Here is a 6,000-nt window from a genome sequence, read left to right on the forward strand (position 1 = left end):
TTGTAGTTCCTCGGAGGCAGTTCCGAGTTCAATAAACATTGCTGATTGGTTGGCTACAAGCACTGGCACAAACTTGCAGGGAAAAGAAATAGAAGTAGTGAAAGAAAAATTGAGCAGGTGAAATTATTTTTGTATCCATCTTCATACTTCTTCATCAGAAAATTTCTTTGATAACCAATATACTTTGTCAAATATCATCGGTGCCGGACATGAAACTTACCAGTGCTTATTAGTGGCATAACGTTTGATAATTTTTTTATTCTGTGGAAAATTTTACTTTGATCTGATGGCCAGATTCAATAATGAATTATAATGAATTAAATGTCACAGGACATAAAAATAAAATATTAAAGGCTGTGTCCCATTTTGATCATGATCGCTCCCCCAAAAACTAATAACTAACAAAATGACTTTGTCATACTCCATTGTTTTGCAGAACTAGGTTCCTGAAATTTTGTGGCAAGGCGCTTTATGTGTTGGGATTACGATTGTTGTTCTTTTGTTTTGATGGCTTATCCCACTAAAACCACTTGCATCAATGTTTTTTTTTTCTCCTTCCTCCATTCTGGTAGATCGCCATAACACAAATCCTTGCATTATACATTTCACTTAGTAGATGCTTCTAACCAAAGCAACATACAATTAAGAAATCAGGGTCAGACAGTCCCTGGAGCTATTGGGGTTTAAAGATCTTATTCTGGCGCTCAAGAATGAAATCACTCCGGTGACCATGGGATTCAAACCTAGCGTCCAAATCCATTCAGCCATGTGTCACCCCCCATATCAGCTACTGCTGCTGTCGATAACCCAGTTTCCAGTCATACTGTATACAGAGAAACGGCATGTAAATCTGACAATTTTTTTGCCTTGATCTGCATGATGAATGCAAGAGATGTGAATAACCTGTACTGCCTGTTTATTGCAAGGAGCATCACTGAATGTATGATAAACACTGTATATGAACTTTGGTGAGTGTAATGCAAGATAAGACCATCCCCTGCCACTAGCTGAGTAATGGCATTGATATTAGTATTAACGTAGCCTTAATTCACGCATGTAGCATATGGGTGAAAGGCTAAGAACCCTTGGTGCTTATCAAGAGAAGCACGAGACTGAGCTCAGGGCTGAGGGTGTTGTGTTGGGAAGCTGCCCTGATGGCCAGCTGATTGATAACTCTGGGGGTAGGGGTTTTTAACTCCAGGAGGGGCGGGGGATGGTGCCCTCACTCATGTGTTTCACAAGGGATGTGATTGTTGCTGGCATCTCAATCATAGCCCAGCCTTGGGGCAAAGGGGGCGGAGAGGCGATGAGGGGGCGGGTGCCAATCAGCACGGGGGGCTGTGGGGCAAACCCGCACCGTTACTCTGCATTCTCTCCATTCAAATGCTGCAATTATATTCCTCCTCTTGGAAAAAAAAAAAGACGCTCGACTCCATACAGCTTCTGAGACAGAGGCGAAAGTCAACCCGTCGGAATCTCCATTGTGCTATCAGATAACCAAATTCTCAGGACTGGGAGGACACTCTACACTGGCCATTAGCATTTCCAAAGGCCATCACGTTGACTAATAGTCGGGCCACAATACGGCTGTTGCTCAATTTGTGTTTTGCCTATTATGCGTGTGACACAAAGAAGCCAAAGCCTGCTGAGGGAATGTCAAATCTGCTATGGCACCAGACGGCCACAAAGCTTCTCTTCTCCCCTTCCGAAAAAGACCTTGTCCTTTGTTATCTTTTTTTGCTTTTTCCCTCAAATCTGAATTCTATGGTGTAAGAAAATCAATTTGGTGATTCAGGGGGAGGGCCGGGTATAGCCATGTTAGCATTTGTTAGCTTGCTTGTTGGAGAGGTGGGACAGACACCCCCTCCTTTGTTCAGTCTGCTTCTTGCACAGGTTAGGAGTTAATGGAGGGCCTTATGTGCAGAACGCAAAGAGGGTGGTGTGTGGGACCTCCCACTCTGAATACACTGCCACAAACTGAACATGAACTCACACAAAGTCTCCTCACACTCCTATGACATATATTCAGAAATAAAACACAAAAAAATGGCTTGCTATCACCTGAGCTGTTAAAGGGGTCCTGTGGTCTCTCTCTCTCTCTCTCTCTCTCTCTCACATACACACACACACACATGCTGGTTTGCCAAAGCAGGTGAATGGCTGTGCAACTGACCAGTAACACTCATTCTTACAGTTAGAGCTCTTTAAAGCTTCCTGCGATTCACCATTGACCATTGTGATTATTTACAGGTTGCAGATATGGCATCATGGAGATCCTGATAAGTGGCCCATAGGAACAACAGCCAGGTCACATGGGACCTGCCACCCTTTACATTACAATAAATGACCATTTTTACATACCACACCAAACCTCTATTGGCTGTTACCTGATAGTGCTGCAACTAAATAGTGCATTTGTGAACATTGAAGAGCGATTAGTGATTTTGTGTTGATGGCACACTTCTCACTCCAGTCTTCCATGAAATCCTCCATGTTTTTAACTGTGGTGATATATAATATTTAGCTGAATACAAAACCTTGAGAATAATCTTGGTCACGGTTTGTGAGACTGTAGGAGAGATTTGTATGGTAGGACAGGAAGTTGTTTCTTTTTTTTGGGGGGGGGGGGGCACTGAATAACAGCACAGACTATTCTCTAATGCCAGAGATTATATAACTGAATTGCCTTATTATGAGGAAATTGTGGCGTTTAACTAATTTTCAGTCGATCAGCCATATTTCACAGCTAGACTCCTGTGGCCTGTACTATGAAGCGGGGTTACTGGCTTATCGGGGTAACTTGTCAGATTTATGGTAGCCTGGGCAAAATGTAAGTGAACGAATATGAAGCCCAATTAAACTGTGGTACCTTAAATCCGACAAGTTAACCCGATAAGACAGTAACCCCGCTTCGTAGTACTGGCCACTGGCCTGCAGATTACCTACACAGATGGAGCACCAAGACAAGTCCACTTCTTTGTCTCGGTAACAGTGACAACAGGACTCACTGTTAGCGTTATATTTAGCCGGCGGCCATCTTGCCACCTCGGAGGTAAATGCCGACAGAAACAGGACTGCGAAAACGGCCATGGTGGCGCCGGTGACTCGCTTTCATGTGCAGATTAGACTTGCTGTGGATAATAGAGTGCCACACAGGCGTGTGAAAGGACCGGCAGCCTCGCTTGTGGCTCACATGGATTTAGGCGGATTATGTGCATATTCATGAGAGTGGCGAGGCCAGCAGGTGAGGCCCAGGCCCAGAGGCTCATCCCTTAGGTAAACAACCCAAGAAAGGGGCCCTGGGCCTCAGGATGAAAGTGTATCCACAGCCCGGCTGATCTCTCCAAGGAAGGGCTCGGCTAAAGCTTCCACTCGTCCCCGGATGGGGACGCTTTCATGGTGTAAGTGGGTCAGGGGCCGGCCAGAAAAGTGCTCTGGTGACATTACTTCACTGTGGAGAATGGCTCCTTTGGAATCCTGAAAGCTTTAGCAAATAAAGTGCAAGGAGCAGAGCGAGTCTGTGATGGACCGGGCTTTGTTTGTGAAAACAGAACTGTAATATGCATAATTGGCAAAATTCGTACTGTTCTGTAATACTAAATATGAAAATCAAAGCAAATACCCCCATGGTATATGGTCTTCTTCAAAGTACAATTTAATTACAAAGTATTACATGATGAGTTAGCCGGACCAGGCACTTTCCTTTGTTATTTATTTAATGACTGGCTAACAGAAAACTTATACAATTCCCTTCAGTTGAAAATGGCTTATCATCCAGTGCATTCATCTCCATTATTTCAGTTGTGTCTTTAGGGTGTTGCTAACTTTAAATATTGATAAAGTTTAAATATTGGCTGGCAATATCAGCATGTTAATTAATACTGGAATTATAATGCCTTTATTGTCATTGTACCAAGTTACAACTCATGTATGTGATGCTTTGAGGTACATGTGAACATTAAGGAAATAGACAATTTACAGCCCCATTTCCAAAAATGTTGGGATGCTCTGTAAAAGATAAAAAACAGACCTTGTCTGAAAAAGACATCTGGATGGCAGCATATGTTTCTCCAAAACCTGTATCTACTGTATATCGCTCAGCATTGATGGTGCCTTCCCAGATGTGCAAGCTACCCAAGCCATTGGCACTAATGCACCCCATTACCTTCACGGATGCTGGCTTTTGAACTATCCGCTGATAACAAGCTGGATGGTCCCTCTCTTCTCCTCTTTAGCCCGGAGGACGTGGCGTCCATGATTTCCAAAAAGAATTTGAAATTTTGATTTGTCATACCACAGGACAGTATTTCATTTTGTCTCTGTCAATCTTAACCCTTGTGTAGAGATTTCTCTGGATTCTCTGAATCTTTTAATGGCATTATTGTACTGTCGATAATGAAATTCCCAAATTCTTTACAATATTTCATTAAGGAACATTTAGGCACAATTTACCCACATAGTCTTTCACAGAGTGATGAACCTCTCTCCATGTTCACTGCACAAAGACTCTGCCTCTCTGGGAGGCTCTTTTTATACCCAGGTATCGTACTGACCTGTTGCTAATTAGCCTAATTAGTTATGAGATATTCATACCCAGAATCGTGCACCATACTCCACTTTTTATGCTTTTATTTCAGACAAGGCAAAAAAATGTAACCTTAGCCAAATAACAATGTCTAGGGTACATACAGTGTGTACAGGCGTACAGCTGCAGCTGCCCATGTCGTTACAGGCTGCTTCTATGCACCATTGTGTTTTCTAGGCATCTATTTCAGAAGCTAATAGTCCCTGTGGATGACGTAAGAGCCCATTGAGGCCATTATAATGTGGGTTTGCCCTTCAGCATTACTCTGGCTTTCAACCTCATGCTCACCTCCATGGCCAGCACGCTCCCACGGTACAGCAGTACCACAGTCTGCACAGTGGCCTGGTGTCAGTTTCTTCTTGTATTCTGTGGCCCCGAGCTGCATAACTTTATTTTCCTGGTGTGGAATGCTGGGCCTGGCTGCCCTCGGCACTCTGCCTGACAGCCTGATGTGCTGGAAGACAGGACAGTAGGTAAAACTAATGTTCTATGTTATCAACTTCCCTGTAATCATTGCTTTGGAAAACTGCCTATTCAAAACAAGCTCATAAATGGAATCAACTGACATCCTGGTGTGGACCATCTTCCATGCAGGGCTGCAGCATTTGTAGGTTTTCAAGATTTTTCTTTTTCTGTAAGTACAGATAAAGAAATGGTCCAGTTTTTTGCTGTGCAATTCTCCATTTCCTTTCCATTTCCAGTGAATCCTAGGTGCCGTGAAAAGACTGGGAAAAAGACTGGGAAAAAATCTGTATTATTCATCAGGAATTTAATAAATACTAAATAAGTTATTTTTTTATTATTTTGTCTTGTTATCCCCATAACAAAGTCAGTTTGGAATCTTCTAGCAGTTGTGAGACATTTTAAAGAATTCCCTTTACATGCTGTTTGTCTTCACTTTGCCGGTATCAGTGCACACGGTCTAACACTAAAAATGGAACTCTTCTTTACTGCTGTTGCTTTATTCTTCCTCATCCTGTTTGTTCACCTGCTTGTCACCACAAGTGACACTTTTGCTCTGCTGAAAAGCTGCCCCTAACCCCCATCCACACACGACCAGCTGGCACGCTGCCAAGAGCCTCCCCAAATATTGGGTTAAAATACTGGGGCCACTGCAACATTCCTACCGGCTCTTGTTGGGTCCCACTAAATGGTATTGTCCCCCATTGTCCGGTGTGAGAGCACGCCCTGGCCAGGCCAGTGGCCCTGGGAGCAGTGGTACACCCTCACTGTGATCTCTGCTCAGGAATGTTTGCTCTGCTAACACCAAGGAGTCATGGCTACCACCCCCAGCGCCTCTGCTCTCCAAACAGCCGTAGACAGCACTTCCAGGCAAAGAGGCTTCCTTTATCTGTGGATGCAGCCCTTCTCGAAGAGGAGAAGGTAAATAATTACCAGCTTATAATAGGTGCATA

Source organism: Paramormyrops kingsleyae, chromosome 15 (genome assembly GCF_048594095.1).
Source record: "Paramormyrops kingsleyae isolate MSU_618 chromosome 15, PKINGS_0.4, whole genome shotgun sequence".
NCBI lineage: Eukaryota > Metazoa > Chordata > Actinopteri > Osteoglossiformes > Mormyridae > Paramormyrops > Paramormyrops kingsleyae.